Source organism: Mus musculus, chromosome 5 (assembly GCF_000001635.26).
Source record: "Mus musculus strain C57BL/6J chromosome 5, GRCm38.p6 C57BL/6J".
Lineage (NCBI taxonomy): Eukaryota > Metazoa > Chordata > Mammalia > Rodentia > Muridae > Mus > Mus musculus.
In genome coordinates this window covers 78,105,199-78,125,471 of record NC_000071.6, presented here as the reverse complement: position 1 = coordinate 78,125,471, position 20,273 = coordinate 78,105,199, and positions in this window count along the sequence as shown.

The window sequence follows — 20,273 nt, the reverse complement described above, 5'->3', positions numbered from 1 at the left end:
TAATTTTTAATTTTTCAATTAAAAAAATTAATCATAACTAAAATTAGAGAACATTTGCCACAATTTGTCCATACACACACACTAAAAGAAACAGAAAAGATATGCATTAATATTTTTAATTGTCCCTCAGTTTACTATAAGTAAAAGCATCTTTCATATTTTAGGATATAAAAATTAAGAAGTAGACATAAAGTACTAAAATTTCAGATGAAACACTTTCAAAGTTGAGTTTCCACGCTAAGTCCAGTGGGTACCATGCTTCCTGTATAAGCCTGAGGACCTAATCTTGAATTTCCAACTGCACATAAAATGTCACACTAAGTGTGGTGTCCTGTGGGACCACAAAAGACAGTTTGTGTGCTGGTCCAGTGAGGCTTACTCCAGAGACCCAGTAGAAAATCCTATAATGTTTGCAAGACCAAGGTGCCTCTCTTCCCAATGATGGCCAACTGGGCCATCTTCTGCTATATATGCAGATAGAGACATGAGCTCTGGGAGTACTGGTTAGTTCAGGTGAGCAGGGCGGGAAGAGGGTATAAGGGACTTTCAGTATAGCATTTGAAATGTAAATGAAGAAAATATCTAATAAAAATTTGAAAAAAAAAAAAGAAAGAAAGAAAATCCTATAAGGGACAGAATAGTGAGCTAACCCCCAGTCAGAAACACTTGACACCATGAGCCCTTAACTCCATCATTCTGTGGCTATCAATCACGTAGGCTGTCCAGACTCCACCCTCACAGTTACCTGGCAATAGCCAGGTATGCTCCTCCCCACAGTTACCCTGCAACAGCAAGGTAGCCCAGACCACTATAAAAAGGGCTGCTTGGCCCCTCCTCTCTCTCTCTCTCCCTCTCTCTCTCTTGCCTATCTTGCCTCTCTTGGTTCTATTGCTTTCTCTCTAGCCCTTGCCCTCCCCCTCCCCCCTCTCTCTGCTTTTCTACAATAAATCTCTAAAACCATAGACTGCCTTCTTCCATCTAGCTCACCATGCTGAAGGGATGGAATAGACCTTCACCTAAAGAGCAGAGTCTCATCTCCTGCAGGAAGGCCTCTTAGCATTTCTAGCCGCCAAGCCAGATCAAAGACTCTTGCCCCTGTGGGAACCACCTAGCACCTTCTCCCCCTGCCCCTTTTCCCTTCGGCCTGGGGCAGACAGAGCTGCCTCTAGAGCCCCCACCCATTCTCAGTTTTTCCCCATGCCTGGCACCCAACAGTCTTCTACATCTATAGTCCTAGCACTGGGAGGTAGAGACAGGCAGATTCTGGGGGCTTACTGGCCAACCAGTCTACCTGAAATAATGAACTCCAAGTCTAGAATCATCAAAAGTCTTCCCTCAAGGCCCAGAGACCCACATTCAAAATTATGAGTCAGAGGTAGTGTATGACTCCAGATACAAGAGAATTGATACACATATAAACTCACAAAGACTGTGACAGCATGCACAAGAGTTGTGCAAATTCAAACCAGACAAGAATCCTAGCACTGAGAAGAGATTCAGAAGTGAAGAACTTAAATAACTGCACTGAGGCCAATGAGAAAGCCATTCCCAACATTGTTTTTTTTGTCCATTAGTATAACATGTTTGGTTCTGCTGTGATAACTTAATTTCAGAATTGTAGTTTCTGAAAACAATTACATTTTTGACATTAACTTTTCCCAGTTTCCCCATTTCTCACTCATCTGTCTGCAGTTGTCAGGCAAAGTATGAAGGGTATTTGCTACTTATAAAGGACCCTGTCAACAATCCTCATGGAGTTGTAGGTTTAGAAATTGCTGGGGAAACTTTCTTCTGATTTATGTTTTTCTCCGGCAGTTCCTATGGGAGGATAATAGTTAATGATCATCCTGAGTAACAGAGGTTAGCACTAGTTATCTTACACTACACAAAACAATGCCGTGTGGAGCAGGTAAGGAAGCAAACAAGGTCTTGAGTGGGCTGAGTTCAATTGTACCTAAAGTGGTTAAAAGCAGGCAAGGTATGAATTATCTCTTTCCTACAGTAAGCTCATTTTATGACTTGATGTAATTATCTAAAACATGTTTTAAAAGCCTTGACATCTATGCAAATATAAGTTTGCATTTCAGGTGAAGAAAGCTTTTCTCACAAATAATCACCAGAGAATACCGATCTATTTAGAGAGGCTTTTTATAAACTTAGGACTGAGCAGTCAAAAGGAACCAGACAAGGAAGCGTGAACATAATAAAGCAGCAATGGCATCTATTCATGTTCCATTTCTTGAAATGTTTGTTTCTTCAAATTTTCTCATAAACGCAATCCTGTCTATGAATAGAGTATTTTTGGATCCAAATTATATTCTTCAAATCTCTCTCTCTCTCTGATTATAGCTTATTCCTTTTAAAAAGAAACATATTTCTGATTTTATATTTATTCATATTTAAGAGAATTTTTCATTGTTCTGTGTCGACAATGTTGTATTTCTTAAGTCCTTATATCGTTGAGAATAAATGTCTGCTGAGGTTAGCTACCAGTGCATGCTATAAGATTCTTCATATGGAGTAAATGTGTCTTGTGAAATGGTATAAAAATATTTTTAAAGCCACCATGTGTTTTTCTTACCACATCACAAGTTTTAGTTTTGAAATGTCTTCCAAAAGATTACCTCTCTGTAGCTCTCACTAGTACAACCATTTCATCCTATGTAAGATTTTTAGCTTCACAAATATGTACCTATTAAAGGCTTATCTTAAGAAATTTACTGGAAACACAGAAAAGAGAAGAGAAAATATGCTTAACCGAATCAGTTTTTCTTAGCATTAAATGATTAGGTTAGTTAATTGTGCTATCAACTTTTCTATGTTAGATTAACTAAATATGAGGTTAAACACCAGTCCAGATGTTACAATGATGGTAATTTTGAGATGTACACATTCTTTTTTGTTTTTTATTTATTTTGTTGTGTTTAACTCTGTATCTGAGCACATGTCTATATGTGGATATGTGCAGGTGAGTGCTGGTGGCTATGGAAGTTAGTAATTTCAGATTTCACCCAGGATTATAGAGTTCTAGGCACCTGTAAAAAAACCAACCGTGGATGCTGGAAACCAAATTTTCATCTCCCATTTAGACAGTGCCTATCCTAACCACTGATCTATCTAGCCCTAAACTTCTTTTTTATAGATTATCCTTATCATCATTATTATAATTATGGCAATGGTGGTAGTAGTGGTGGTATTGGTGGTGGTCCTGCTGCTGGTGGTGGTGGTGGTATACATGCGTATATATCTGAAGTGTTTATATATATAGATAGATAGATAGATAGATAGATAGATAGATAGATAGATAGATATGTGTGTATAAGTGTATATGTGTATATAAGTGTATATGTGTATATATAAGTGTGTATATATATATATATATATATATATATATATATATATATATATATATATGGCATATATGTGAGGGGTTTGTTCAAATGTAGGTGCATTTCTCCCGCTGCACATGTTTTGAGGTCAGAGAATAACTTGTGGGAGAGAGTCAGTTATGTCTTTCCCAATATATGGGATCTGGAGATAGAATTCAAGTCACATCATGCTTGCCTTACAGGAACTTTTTTTTTAACCACTTGATTTCAAAACTTCTATTATGTAAAGTAAAAGCCAAGTAAAGCATATCACTCTCTATAATTTGGAATCTTATATAGTGAGCAATGAGCTAAATGTATGAAGGGGAGAAAGAGATTCCCCAAGGGAGAAAAATATCCGTCTCTCTACTGTTTCAAGATGCAAGCTATAACTTCTATGAGAGGAAGGGAGGCTGAAAGAGGGAGTGGGCAAGGATGAAGGCAAAGGAATGGGAGGGAGGAGATAGAAAGGAAAGAAAAAAGATTTCCTATTTGTAATGATTTGAGTGAGAAACATTTTTTATAAGTCCAAATATTTGGACATTGGGCCCAGCTGGTGGCACTGCTTAGGAAGCTAGTGCACACTTGCTTGAGAAGGATGTCACTGGTGTGGACTTTGGGAGTCCATAGATTTGACCCACTTTCTGGTTGCTTTACATTTCATGTTTCCAGTTGAGGTTATGATTTCTCAGTTTCCTGCTCAGGTTCCATGTTGCTGTGTCACCAACACCGTTATAAACTTCTCCCCTGGAACAGTAAGCCAAAATAAACTTCTTCCAAAACTTGCTTCTAGACATGATGTTTATCACATCAACAGGAAACTAATCAACATAACAATTATTTCTAACTCTCATGGGAACTCAGATTTACTTAAGGCCAATATCAATTTATAGATCAAAAGAGAATACCATGTTATAGAACAAAGTAAAACCAACCTATATAAATGATATTTATTCTCAGTTCATTCTTGAAATTCTAAAAATTACTAAACATTATTCTTATTTTTCTCTTCACTGTCCATTCATCTTTCTTGCAACTTTTATGGTTGCAATCATAACAAACACAAATTATTTTTTGGTTTCATTATTTTCTGTAACCTCTACTGTAATAATGCAAGTATATTTGAGTAGAATCCCAATTCTTATATGGAGAACAAATGAATAATGTCTATTTTGCAAGGATATTATGAGATTATGTTTATGAAAAATAGACAAGAAAAATGATAAATTATGGATTGTATATATTTCACAAAGATATTATGAGATTATATTTATTAAAATATACAAGGGAAACTAACATTCACTTTGCTTCCATTGTGTGCTAAATATTTTATCCTTAATATTTGACAATCAGAAAAAGTGTGCAATAATAATTGTTTTTAAATTAAGGTAGATAACACTTAAAAATGTACGTTGCATGATAAGCAGAGATGAAAAGGTACAGTCTAAGCCCAGCCTTGTAACTTCGTCACACACTTCTTTGAAATTATAAGGCTTGCGGTAAATATTATGGTCACTGGTTTTATAGATGTCATATTCTTTCCATCTTTTGACATAATGTTATGTTCTCAAGTTCTGTTCCTCTACATGCTTTAACACAGACTTAATGTCTCATTAAGGATAAAAATAACATATGTGATTACTCAATGAAGAGTATTGGACATGAAGTTTATATTTTTAATGAACCCAGATTAAGTAGAAGAACTAAGTATTAGATTTTCTCTCACATTGCTTATGTAGTTAGCCCCATTTTCAAACATAAATTCAGTCTCTGGAGCATTTTTGTAAAAAGATGCCTGATAGTAATTATCGACAGCACCTGAATGATTAATAAGAAATTTATATTAAAAATTTAAAAATAGCATATTTCCTAATTAATTACATTGTTTTACCTAGCTTTACAAATTCACTTTTAGTAGCTGAATGGTGAATAGATCATGTTTTCTGTATCCATTCTTCAGTCGAGGGACATTTGGGTTGCTTTCAGGTTCTATTACAAATTAGTCTACTATGAACATAGTGAAATACATGTCATATTGTGGAGCATCTCTTGTGTATATGTCCAGAGGTAGGTATATCTGGGTCTTCAGTTAGAACTATTTCCAATTTTCTGAGGAACAGCCAGATTGTAGAGTGGTTATGCAAGTTTACAATCCCACCAGGAATGGAGGAGTGTTCCCTTTCTCCACATTCTTGCCAGCATGTCCTGTCCTGCTGCTTGATTTTTTTTTTTTTTAATATTAGCCACTCTGATTGGTGTAAGGTGGAATCTCAGGATTTTGCAGGCAAATGGATGGAACTAGAAAATATCATCCTGAGTGAAATAACCCAGACCCAAAAGGACATGCATGATATGTACTCACTGATACATGGATATTAGCCAAAAAACGTACAGAATACCTATGATAGTCCCCACAGACTCTAAGTTAAACAACAAGGAAAGCCCAAGTGAGGATGCTTAAATACCACTTAAAAGGAAAAACAAAATGATCATGAGAGGCAGAGGGAATACCTGGGTGGGAGAGGGGAGAGGGAGAGGAAAGGAAGTGCAGGATCAGGCAGAGGGAGAGACAGGAAGGAGGCCCAGAGGACCAGAAGGATGAGAGGAAAGATGCAGCAGCTGAGGGTGGGGGTTGGAGGGAACCTCTAGAAAGTCCCAGAGACCTGGGATATGGGAGGCTCCCAGGACTCATTGTGGATTACATTACCTGAAATGCCAAACAGTAGGGATATGGAACCTACCACCTCCTGTAGTCAGACTGGGCCCCCCAGTAGAGAGATGAGGACACCAACCCACCCACAAAATTTTCAACCCCAAATTGTTCCTGTGTAAAAGAAATGCAGGAACAAAAATGGAACAGAGCCTGAAGGAATGGCTGACAAGTGACCCATGGACTGGCAAGCACCAATCGCTGACACTATTACTGTTACTATGTTGTATTTGTAGACAGGAGCCTTGCATGGCTATCTTCTGAGAGGCTCTACTAGCAACTGACAGACAGATGCAGATACTTACAGCCAAGCATTGGACTGAGGTTGGAGAACCCTATGGAACAGTTAGGGGCAGGACTGAAGGAGCTGAAAGAGATAGCAACCCCATAGGAAGACTAGCAGTGCCAACTAACCTGTATCCCTGGGAACTCTCAGAGACAGATCAACCAACCAGAGCATCCAAGGGCTGTTCTGAATCCCCAGGCACGCGTGTCTGTCCTCAGTGGAAGGGGATGTGCTAATACTTAATGCCCCAGAGAGGGGAGATACCCAGGCACGGGGTGGGGGCACCCTCTCAGAGGCGAAGTGGAGGGAGGGTTGGGGGAAAGAACTCTGAGAGGGGGGACCAGGAGGGGACAATATTTGGGATATAAATAAATAAATAAATAAATAAATAAATGTAAAAAGGAAAAATAAATCAAGTTTCGATAGCAGGACCTTTCTGGTTCACCAGCAAGGGATGTCCTTTTACCAGCCCTCCGACAAAGCTTCTGCTGATTCCACACTTCCTCCACGCTTCTTCCCCTACAGTTTTCAAACCGGTACGTACTTGGTTTATTTTCTCTCCCTTTCATATGCTTCTTTAAAAAAAATATTATCTATTCAATATATACAAGTACACTGTCGCTATTTTCAGACACTCCAGAAGAGGGCATTAGATTGTGTTACAGAAGGTTGTGAGCCACCATGTGGTTGCTGGGAATTGAACTGGGCACCTCTGCAAGAACAGAGGCGCTTAACCGCTGAGCCATCTCTCTAGTCCTGTATGTTTCTTATAGTTCACCTTTTAAAGACTAGTTAAGATGTCCATTCGCACTATGCACCACACACACACAGTTTGTCATTTTGCAATTTTTTCTAAGCCTTTGTTTATTATCTGATCTGTTTGTTTGTTTTGCTTATTAGATCCAATTTGCATGTTTCCTCTCTTAATTGAAATACTTTTAAAAATAATACAATTTTACTTACATTGATTAACTCCAGATTATTTTTCAATATGCTTTTAATGCAGTAGTATCCAATAGATACCCAATGAGTACTCACTGAATGAACATTCAAGTTCATATTTTATAGGACTAAGAAATATATAGGCCCAATCAATTTTAAATGTAGCTTATTATGTAGTATAATTCTTTTGAAAAGCACATTTACAATTGTTATTCTAAGTTTATTACATAAACAACTTAATGGCATGGTCATGTCTTGTGAGAGCTTTCTTCTTTTGAAGTTATATACTGAAAATATTAAACATTTGTGGGCAAAGGTATTGCAAATTAGAGCATGTTTTCCCAAATTTGCAGTACTATACTCAGTGGCTAGGAACACTGACTGCTCTTCCAGAAGCCATAGGGTTAATTTCCAGGTCCCACATGACAGGTTACAACTACCTGTCACTCGAGTTTCAGGTGATGTGATGCCCCCTTCTTGCCTTTGACAGCAATTACACACACACACACACACACACACACACACACAGAGAGAGAGAGAGAGAGAGAGAGAGAGAGAGAGAGAGAGAGAGAGAGAGAGAGGCTACCAGACAAAACACAAATGATAAAATAAACATTCACAAATCTTTAAAAAGCAAAATTGCTGAGTACTAGTCTGCAAGTGTTAGATGGATAATAAATGGATATTCTGTTACATGCAAGTTCAAGGGCAGTTGTGTTAAGTCCTGACCTACATTAAGCCTTTATTTCAGAAGCTTCCATTTAAACACCTTGCAAATAAATTCTTAATTACTTTTGCCCTTTCAATTGAGCTTTCAAAAATTCCTATAAAGCGTTAGATATCTGCTACATGAATTTTAAATTTTTAATTAAATTTTTAATATTGAAATAACTGGTGAGTATAATTTATTGAGTTCTGTTAAGTGGTACCTTAGTGATCCAAAGAAAAATTTGTAACTAAGCATTAAAAATGTTGACAAGGACAAAATTTACTTAAAGTACTGGAGCATTCTGACACATTCTAGAGGTCAAGTTAAAATGTTGTAATGATGCTTTTATTAAAACCTAATAAGCTATGAGCCAAGGGATAAAAATGGGTGGGGGTTTGTTTGTTTGCTTGCTTACTTTCAGTAGAAAAATATAAAAAAGTATGTCAGTACCTCACTATCATTTTTTGATGAAATACCAACCCATATCTAATATCCATAACCTTTCACCAGAATATATAATGTATCATATATCAGAATTTAAGGTTTTTAATAACATAATTTGAGATTTGAAAATAAAAATTCCCTTTACATTCCTAGTTTAACTATAAGTAAACTGTGACTTCAAAATCATTTTTTGCACAACACCAACCACAAAAAAAATGTAATCTTCATACTAAACAATGTAAGCTCAACCTATTTTTTCTTTTTTATATGTTTTGTACAAGGTTCCGATCTTTAACAGTATTTCCAGAACCTTAAGAGGACTAAATTTACACCTATAAGCATGTTTTGCTCTTACAGATTTGAGGCTGCTTTCCAAAACCCACATCAGGCCACTCACAATTATCTGTAACTTCAGCTTTAGAAATTCTACCTCCATCTTCCATTTTCCATGCGCACCACACACACACACACATGATCACTCACATACATGTATATGCACACATACACACATATATACATATACTACACTCATACACACACTCATACACACACATACACACAATACACTCATATAGACACACACACAAAATACACTCATACACACACATGCACACAATACACTCACATACACACACACACACACAAGATTGGGCTTCTTAACAAATGATCATGCAGAAAGGACTGACTTATGAGGTCCCACCTAACTGCTAAAGGCGTACAAGCAGTAAACAATTGCTAAAGAAGGGAGTATCATTAATTGAAACATAGTAGTCACTGATAAATTTTCTATAACCCAGCAAATGACACACAACCATTCGCGTAAGAGCATCCATAGTTAAACTCAGTGGATCAGAAGAAATAGAAAAGGACATCACATAGGATGTGGGCAGACTTGTTGAGAAAAAGTCCTTCACTATGAGAGGTCAAGGGGTGAGAGAGATTGATGGGGATTAGTATGTGGTCAACAATGAAAACATACATACAAGTAACATTATAAAAACTGTAACATTATATAAAAGTAACATTATATAAACATAGCAGCAGGCTATGTTTATGAATGTATGCAATACCAACAAATGTAAGATGAGACCATGACTTAGAAGAAAAAGATAAGTACTTAGGAGGGCTTGAGAGGGGAAAGTCAAGGTATAATTATTGTAATTATACTATAATCTCAAAAATAAAGAAAAAGACAGAAAATGACCAAAATACATTATATACATGTATAAAGTTGTCAAGTAATTTTTTAAATAGAAGAAATTAAATTATCACAGCATATTTTTAGAAATAATGTTTAGGATGTTCCAAAGCATGAAAAGAGAATAGGAAATAAATTTCTGACAAGACATAATGGAATCTAATACATTATTATGGAATACAATACATTATAAAGCTTATGTCATGTTGTTGAATCAATTTATTTATGCTGATGAACTTAACATTATAGCTACAGAAATGTGTGCTTCCAAAGAGCAAGCAAAATTTAAAACAGGCATTTACAACTTTAACACACGGGCTCTTTCAAATCCAAGGTCTTAGCAGAACACATATTGGGTGCAGCAGTGTCTCTTCATGGGTAGAGTAGCATAAACAGTCAAATGCACACTTGGGCAGCGAAGGGGAGGGAGGGCACAGACCTTTCTATAATTAAACCCCTTCTCCCAGATGATTTGCCTAAAGTAAAAAAAAAAAAAAAAAAAAAAAACTAATAGTGAAAATAGCAAATAAGCACAATCTGTCCTTACTGACAAAAAATATTTATATTCATTATTAATGGAGCCAGTAATTATAAATGATTTCCCCTGGGTTTTAAGAGATTAGCCTTCACATAGTCACAATTTCTGTATTTAAGAACACTGTAAAACCTACCAACCCACATTTCTCCTTTTCAGCTGAGAAATTCTCTGAGGCAACTTCACAAAACTCATTCAATCTGGGGGGAAAGACTCTTGTTGATGGAATCCAGTCCCCACGTACAGTAACTTAACCTACAGAAGAAAGAAAATTAATTAAATTTTACAGAAACCTCAAGTCCCTTGTGAGACTGAATCAACACAACGCTTTGCCCTTTGGTTCCATCAAACCTGACTGTAATTAATACTTTGAAGTTGTATTTCAAAATCTCACAGGAAACAAGTAGAAACTAGAACTTTTCCCTTTCCACCAACTGGCAGCATTGCCTGTAACTGTAAAATTTTGCACCTGGAGAGTCATCGGGCTTTTGGAAAATAGCTAGGTATGTTTGTATTCAATAATAAGGAAATATCTATGGGGAGAGGGTAAGGAAGGAATTCCTATCTTTCTCAACAGAAAATTACTTTTGTGCTCTTTTTCTCTAAACTCCACAGTAGATAGACAAGATTAGTTTAGTTGTGGTCTTAACTCACTGGGTTTTACTGGCTTACCATTCATCACCTCCAAAATCAAGCAGCCCGACTAAGAAGCTACACCATTAGGAGATGAACTGTTATCAGGCCTGTTCTCATGAAGCCATATAGAGTGTCAATGGAATTAAAGGGCTTCAAGTTCAATCAGTATTTCATGTCTGATGCTGTCTCAGTGGAGATTCTTTGGCCTTTCTGATCCCAGAAAGTCCATATTTTTGAGAGGACTAAATGTTTTATTGTTTTCTTCTACCATTTCGATTCTTGGGTTAAGTGAACTTTAATAAATGATGTAATTAGTTTCCATTCTATTAAACAGGATGTTTAAGCTGCTAATTGTCTTTTGATACTACTTTGTACCAACTAGAGGATGAGAGCAGAACCTCTCTGCTTCTCCCCTTTGGGATACATAATTCATATATTTCAATCAAATTTTGTAAGCAATTTGGTAGAGAAACTGCATGAGATAAGAAATATCATGGAAACTTAGTCTTGCAGATAGAGCTTAAATTAAGCAAATGTGTGAAGATGAGGGAGAAAAGAGAATTCAGCCAATCAGTAGAAAAGCATTTGGCTTGTTTCTACAAAATATTCATTGGTATATTATAATATTCTAGAATTGAAATTATTTTTAAAATCACTAAAATGTAGTATTCCTAAAAGATATTCATACTAGGCACTTGTTAGCTCATTAGAGACATTTACTAACCAAAGCATATAATAAAAGGGATAAAATATAGATATGTAATAGATTATAGATGAGAGAGGGGGTAGAGAGAAAAAGAGAGAAATAGAGAATAGATTTCTTAAAAAACTTTGGATGCTTCAGTACTCTTCCATCACCTAATACCAGATGAGGTTCCCCTCTGCACCCACTCCCTTCCCTATCCACTTTCCCTCCTAGGTCCCTTCCTACCTCCCCATTTGTGGTTGCTTTCTTCTCTCTGCCAAGTGGGACTGCAGCATCCTCACTTGGGCACTTCAGCTTTTTGACTGTGGACTGTATCTTGGGTATTCTGTACACCTTTCTTTTGGCTAGTATCCACTTAGTGAGTACATACTATGCATGTTCTTTTGGGTCCGAGTTACCCCACTCAGGATGATATTTTCTAGTCCTGAGGGACAGCAAAAAAGAATGGAAACAGGCAACTTCAGGAAATAGGAGGTTGGGGGGACCCTCCAGAATGCACCAGAGATCTGGGAGGTAAGAGATTCTCTGGACTCAAAGGGAGGGTTCTTAGATGAAATGCCCTAAAGTAGGGGGAGGGAACATATAAAGCCTACCTCCAGCAAGAAAATAGGACATCAAGTGATGAATGGGGTTGCCATCCCACAGTCACAACTTTGACCCATAATTGTTCCTGTCTGGAAGAATTGCAGGGATGGAAATGGAGAGGAGCCTGAGGAAGAGAGCTAGGATCCAGCTCAAGGGGAGGTACCAAGGCCTGACACTATTCCTGAGGCTATGGAGCACTCACAAAAATGGACCTATCATGACTGCCCCCGAGATAACCCCCCAAAAAGCTGAAAGAGTCAGAAGCATATATTTGCACCCAACCAATGGACAGAAGAAGCTGACCCCGTTGTTGAATTAGGGAAGACTGAAAGAAGCCAAGGAGAAGTGTGATCCTGTAGGAGAACCAGCGGTCTCAATTAATCTGGACCTCTAAACAGACAGCAAATACTAGCTAATATGAGGCCCCCAGCACATATACAGTAGAGGATTTCCCGGTCTGTGTTCATTCAGATATGATGCACCTAACCCTCAAGACACCCAGAGAAGCTAGAAGTTAGATGTGGTGGGGGATGGGGACATCCACGTGAGCTGAAGGGGTTTGCAACCCCATAGGAAGAACAACAATATCAACCAACCAGACCCCCTTCACCAGAGCTCCCAGGGACTAAGCCAACAACAAAGGACTACACATGGCTCCAGCTGCATATGTAACAGAGGATGGTCTTGTCAGGCATCAATGGGAGGAGAGGTTCATGGTCCTATGAAGGCTAGATTCCCCAGTGTAAGGGAATTGAGGGCAGGAGGTAAGCATGGGTGGGTGGGTAGAGGAAAACTCTAATAGAAGTAGGTGGAGGGCAGATGGGATAGGGGGAACCAGGAAAGGAGATAACATTTGAAATGTAAATAAAGAAAATATCCAATTAAAAAAAGAAATTTTGCAAAGGGAGACAGAATTTAAGAACAAAAGTACTAAGGAGCCAAAATTATCTATTAGCATATAGTAAGTAATTACTAGGCTCTAGGATTTAATACAATATTCTGTGTCCTTTTACAGACCTAAGAACAATTAACCTTTGATGTGTTTTAATTATTGTTTATTTTTTGGGTGCCAGCACCAGGTCACCTTGCGCACTGAGTCGGCGGACACCCCCAAGGTCCTCAGAGGACTCTCTACGGGATCTTAGGACCTCTGGTGAGTGGAACAAAACTTCTGCCAGGAGGCAGGTTAGAATACCAGATATCTGGGCACCTTTCCTGCAAGAGGAGAGCTTGCCTGCAGAGAGTGATCTGACCACTGAAACTCAGGAGAGAGCTAGTTACCCAGGTATGCTGATAGAGGCTAACATAATCACCAGAGGAACAAGCTGTAACCAGAGACAACTATAACAACTAACTCCAGAGATTACCAGATGGCGAAAGGCAAATGTAAGAATCTTACTAACAGAAAACAAGACCACTCACCATCATCAGAATGCAGCACTCCCACTTCACCGACACCTGGTTACCCCAACACACCCGAAAAGCTGGACCCGGATTTAAAAGCATATCTCATGATGATGGAAGAGGGAATCAAGAAGGACTTTAATAACTCACTTAAAGAAATACAGGAGAACCCTGCTAAAGAGTTATACGTCCTTAAAGAAAAACACAAAAACACAACCAAACAGGTAGAAGTCCTTAAAGAAAAACAGGAAAACACATCCAAACAGGTGATGGAAATGAACAAAACCATACTAGACCTAAAAAGGGAAGTTGACACAATAAAGAAAATCCAAAGTGAGGCAACGCTGGAGATAGAAACCCTAGGAAAGAAATCTGGAATCATAGATGCTAGCATCAGCAACAGAATATAAGAGATGGAAGAGAGAATCTCAGGTGCAGAAGATTCCATAGAGAACATCGACACAACAGTCAAAGAAAATACAAAATGCAAAAGGATCCTAACTCAAAACATCCAGGAAATCCAGGACACAATGAGAACACCAAACCTACGGATAATAGGAGTAGGTGAAAATGAATATTTTTCAACTTAAAAGGCCAGCAAACAACTTCAACAAAATAATAGAAGAAAACTTCCCAAACCTAAAGAAAGAGATGCCCATGAACATACAAGAAGCATACAGAACTCCAAATAGACTGGACCAGAAAAGAAATTCCTCCCGACACATTATAATCAGAACAACAAATGCACTAAATAAAGAGATAATATTAAAAGCAGTAAGGGAAAATGGTCAAGTAACATATAAAGGCAGGCCTATCAGAATTACACCAGACTTTTCACCAGAGACTATGAAAGCCAGAAGATCCTGGACAGATGGTATACACACACTAAGAGAACACAAATGCCAGCCCAGGCTATAATACCCAGCCAAACTTTCAATAACCATAGATGGAGAAACCAAAGTATTCCACGACAAAACCAAATTCACACATTATCTTTCCACGAATCCAGACCTTCAAAGAATAATAACAGAAAAAAAAAGAAGAAAAAATACAAGGAGGGAAACCACGCCCTAGAAAAACAAGAAAGTAATCCTTCAACAAACCAAAAAGAAGACAGCCACAAGAACAGAATGCCAACTCTAACAACAAAAATAATAGGAAGCAACAATTACTTTTCCTTAATATCTCTTTATGTCAATGACCTCAATTCCCCAATAAAAAGACATAGACTAACAGACTGGCTATACAAACAGGACCCAACATTTTGCTGCTTACAGGAAACCCATCTCAGGGAAAAAGACAGACACTACCTCAGAGTGAAAGCTGGAAAACAATTTTCCAAGCAAATTATCTGAAGAAACAAGCTGGAGTAGCCATTCTAGTATAGAATAAAATCGACTTCCAACCCAAAGTTATAAAAAAAAGACAAGGAAGGACACTTCATACTCATCAAAGGTAAAATCCTCCAAGAGGAACATTGAATTCTGAATATCTATGCTCCAAATGCAAGGGCAGCCACATTCATTAAAGAAACTTTAGTAAATCTCAAAGCACACATTGCACCTCACACAGTCATAGTAGGAGACTTCAACACACCACTTTCATCAATGGACAGATCTTGGAAACAGAAAATAAACAGGGACACAGTGAAACTAAGAAAAGTTATGAAATAAATGGATTTAAGAGATGTTTAAAGAACATTTTATCCTAAAACAACAGGATATACTTTCTTCTCAGCAATACATGGTACAATGTACAAACTTGACCATATATAATTGGTCAAAAAACAGGCCTCAACAAATACAAAAATATTGAAATTGTCCCATGCATCCTATCAGATCACCATGGACTGAGGCTGATCTTCAATAACAACATAAATAGTAGAAAGCCAACATTCATGTGGGAACTGAACAACACTCTTCTCAATGATACCTTGGTCAAGGAAGGAATAAAGAAAGAAATTAAAGACTTTTTAGAGTTTAATGAAAATGAAGCCACAACATACCCAAACTTATGGGACACAATGAAATCATTTCTAAGAGGGAAAGTCATAGCTCTGAGTACCTCCAAAAAGAAACTAGAGAGAGCACACACTAGCATCTTGACAACACACCTAAAAGCTCTAGAACAAAAGGAAGCACACTCACCCAAGAGGAGTAGACAGCAGGAAATAATCAAACTCAGGGGTGAAATCAACCAAGTGGAAACAAGAAGAACTATTCAAAGAATCAACCAAATGAGGAACAGGTTCTTTGAGAAAATCAACAAGATAGATAAATCCCTTACCAGACTCATTAGAGGGCACAGGGACAGCATCTTAATCAACAAAATAAGAAATGAAAAGGGAGACATAACAACAGATCCTGAAAAAATCCAAAACACCATCAGATCCTTCTACAAAAGGCTATACTCAACAAAACTGGAAAACCTGGATGAAATTGACAAATTTCTAGACAAATACCAGGTACCAAAGTTAAATTAGGATCAAGTTAATGATCTACACATTCCCATATCCCCTAAAGAAATAGAAGCAGTCATTAATAGTCTCCCAACCAAAAAATACCCAGGACCAGATGGGTTTAGTGCAGAGTTCTATCAGACCTTCAAAGAAGATCTAATTCCAGTTCTGCACAAACTATTCCACAAAGTAGAAGCAGAAGGTACTCTACCCAATTCATTCTATGAAGCCACAATTACTCTGACACCTAAACCACAGAAAGATCCAACAAAGATAGGGAACTTCAGACCAATTTCTCTTATGAATATCGATGCAAAAATCCTCAATAAAGTTCTCACTAGCTGAATCCAAGAACACATTAAAACAATCATCCATCCTGACCAAGTAGGTTTTATTCCAGGGATACAGGGATGGTTTAATATAAGGAAATCCATCAAAGTAATCCATTATGTAAACAAACTCAAAGACAAAAACCACATGATCATCTCATTAGATGCTGAAAAAGGAGGTTTGACAAAATCCAACACCCATTCATGTTAAAAGTCTTGGAAAGATCAGGAATTCAAGGCCCATACCTAAACATGATAAAAGCAATCTACAGAAAACCAGTAGCCATCATCGAAGTAAATGGTGAGAAGCTGGAAGCAATCCCACTAAAATCAGGGACTAGACAAGGCTGCCAACTTTCTCCCTACCTATTCAACATTGTACTTGAAGTCCTAGCCAGAGCAATTAGACAACAAAAGGAGATCAAGGGGATACAGATCAGAAAGGAAAAAGTCAAAATATCACTTTTTGCAGATGATATGATCGTATATATAAATGACCCTGAAAATTCCACCAGAGATCTCCTAAACCTGATAAACAGCTTCGTGAAGTAGCTGGATATAAATTAACTTAAACAAGTCAATGGCCTTTCTCTACCCAAAGAATAAACAGGCTGAGAAAAAAATAAGGAAACAACACTTTTCTCAAAAGTCACAAATAATATAAAATACCTAGGTGTGACTCTAACTAAGGATGTGAAAGATCTGTATTATAAGAAATTTAAGTCTCTGAAGAAAGAAACTAAAGAAGATCTTAGAAGATGGAAAGATCTCCCATGCTCATGGATCGGCAGGAAGAGTAAAAATGGCTATCTTGCCAAAAGCAATCTACAGATTCAATGCAATCCCATCAAAATTCCAACTCAATTCTTCAACGAATTAGAAAGAGCAATCTGTAAATTCATCTGGAATAACAAAAAACCTAGGATAGCAAAAACTCTCTTCAAGGATAATGGAATCTCTGGTGGAATCACCATGCCTGACCTAAAGCTGTACTACAGAGCAATTGTGATAAAAACTGCATGGTACTGGTATACAGACAGACAAGTAGACCAATGGAATAGAATTGAAGACCAAGAAATAAACCTACATACCTATGGTCACATGTTCTTTGACAAGGGTGCTAAAACCATCCAGTGGAAAAAAGACAGCTTTTTCAACAAATGGTGCTGGCACAACTGGTGGTTATCATGTAGAAGAATGTGAATTGATCCATTCCTATTTCCTTGTACTAAGGTCAAATCTAAGTGAATTAAGGAACTCCACATAAAACCAGAGACACTGAAACTTATAGAGGAGAAAGTGGAGAAAAGCCTTGAAGAGATGGGCAGAGGGGAAAAATTCCTGAATAGAACAGCAATGGCTTGTGCTATAAGATCCAGAATTGACAAATGGGACCTCATGAAATTGCAAAGCTTCTGTAAGGTAAAAGACACTGTCAATAAGACAAAAAGGCCACCAATAAGTTGGGAAAGGATCTTTACCTATCCTAAATCAAATAGGGGACTAATATCCAATATATATAAAGAACCCAAGAAGGTGGACTCCAGAAAATCAAATAACCCCATTAAAAAATGGGGCTCAGTGCTAAACAAAGAATTCTCACCTGAGGAATACTGAATGGCAGAGAAGCACCTGAAAAATTGTTCAGCTTCCTTAATCATCAGAGAAATGCAAATCAAAACAACCCTGAGATTCTATCTCACACCAGTCAGAATGGCTAAGATCAAAAATTCAGGTGACAGCAGATGCTGGCAAGGATGTGGAGAAAGAGGAACAGTACTCCATTGTTTGTGGGATTGCAAGCTTGTACAACCACACTGGAAATCAGTCTGATGTTTACTCAGAAAATTGGACATAGTACTACTGGAGAATCCTGCAAATATCTCCTGGGCACATATCCAGACAATGTTCCAATGGGTAAGAAAGACACATGTTCCATTATGTTCATAGCAGCATTATTTTTAATAGCCAGAAGCTGGAAAGAACCCAGATGCCCCTCAACAGAGGAATGGATGAATTTATGAAATTCCTAGTCAAATGGATGGACCTGGAGGGCATCATCCTGAGTGAGGTAACCCAATCACAAAAGAACTCACATGATTTGTACTCACTGATAATTGGATATTAGCCCAGAAACTTAGAATAACCAAGATATAAGATACAATTTACAAAACACATGAAACTCAAGAAGAATGAAGACCAAAGTGTGGACACTTTGCCCCTTCTTAGAATTGGGAACAAAACACCCATGGAAGGAGTTACAGAGACAAAGTTTGGAGCTGAGACAAAAGGATGGACCATCTAGAGACTGCCACACCTGGGGATCCATGCCATAATCAGCCTCCAAACGCTGACACCATTGCACAAACTAGCAAGATTTTGCTGATAGGACCCTGATATAGCTGTCTCTTGTGAGACTATGCAGGGGCCTAGCAAACACAGAAGTGGATGCTCACAGTCAGCTATTGGATGGATCACAGGGCCCCCAATGGAGGAGCTAGAGAAAATACCCAAGGAGCTAAAGGGATCTGCAACCCTATAGGTGGAACAACAATATGAACTAACCAGCACCCCCTGGAGCTTGTGTGTCTAGTTCTATATGTATCAGAAGATTGGCCATCAGTGGAAAGAGAGGCCCATTGGTCATGCAAACTTTATATGCCTCAGTACAGGGGAACGCTAGGACCAAGAAGTGAGAGTGGGTGAGTAGGGAAGTGAGGGGGATGATATGGGGAACTTTGGGATAACATTGGAAATGCAAATGAGGAAAATACCTAATAAAAAATCAATTAAAAAAAGCAGGCAACTGAGGAATGCTGAGCAAAGGAGAATTAATCTTCCCTATGGAAGAGTACACCAATCGGTTATCAATACCAACTGGTCACTTCTGAAAACACATGCACACAAGTGACATTATGGGCTGAAAAGGTTGTTCTTATGTAATCAGGCTTATGTCAGCATATATGTACTCATCTATATATCTAAAATTAATGAAAAATGAGGCCATGTATTTGGAAGAGAGCAAGGAGGGACTTCTCAAAGGGTTTGAAGAGAATGAAGGCAAGGCATTAAGGAAGTGATGTAATTATATTATTATCCCAAGAAATAAAATAAGGAATTTAAAAGGAAAAAATTCTTGTTTATTTTTAAAGTAATAATAACAAAGAAAAGCTAAAAATACAATGTCCAGAATTATAGACTTCAGAGAAAGGAGGATTTTCATTACAAAAATCTCAATATGATATTTACTGTCCTTAGTTGTTATTGTTACCTCTCCCATATGTGTCGCATTCTCACACTTACAAAGGTGTATGCACATACACACACACACACACACAGGGGGGCAGACAGAGAGAGAGAGAGAGACAGAGAGAGAGAGAGAGAGAGAGAGAGAGAGAGAGAGAGAGAGAGAGAGAGAGAAAGAGAGGGAGGGTGGGAGGGCGAGAGAGAGAGGGAGGGAGAGAGAGAGAGAGAGAGGGTTTCGAATCCATTTCATCTTAGCCCTTGTGGCTCTTCATGCTGAAGTTGCTAATCTAATAGTGTCCTTTTCTAAAGTGCCTGTTTCATTGTCTTATTCATCAAATCTCTTATTTGAAAACTTGATATAAGAACCCATGTTGCAGAACAGGCACCACATAAAACCAAAAATTAACTCAATTTGCCTGACTATTTGATTTCAGATAAATATTTAGGAGCTATTATCATTATACTATTTGTTCTGGCTGTGTTTGCCCAAGAATTATCTCCCTTGGCCTTTCATCTTCATTGTTAGCTTCATGTACCTATTCATTCATCTATTGGCTGGCTATCTATCTATATATCTATATCTATATCTATACCTATACCTATACCTATATCCTCTATCCATAATTTTATCTACCTACCTACTTACCTACCTACCTACCTACCTACCTACCTACCTGTACCTTGAGAAAAACATCTTAGCCTTTTAAATAAAATACC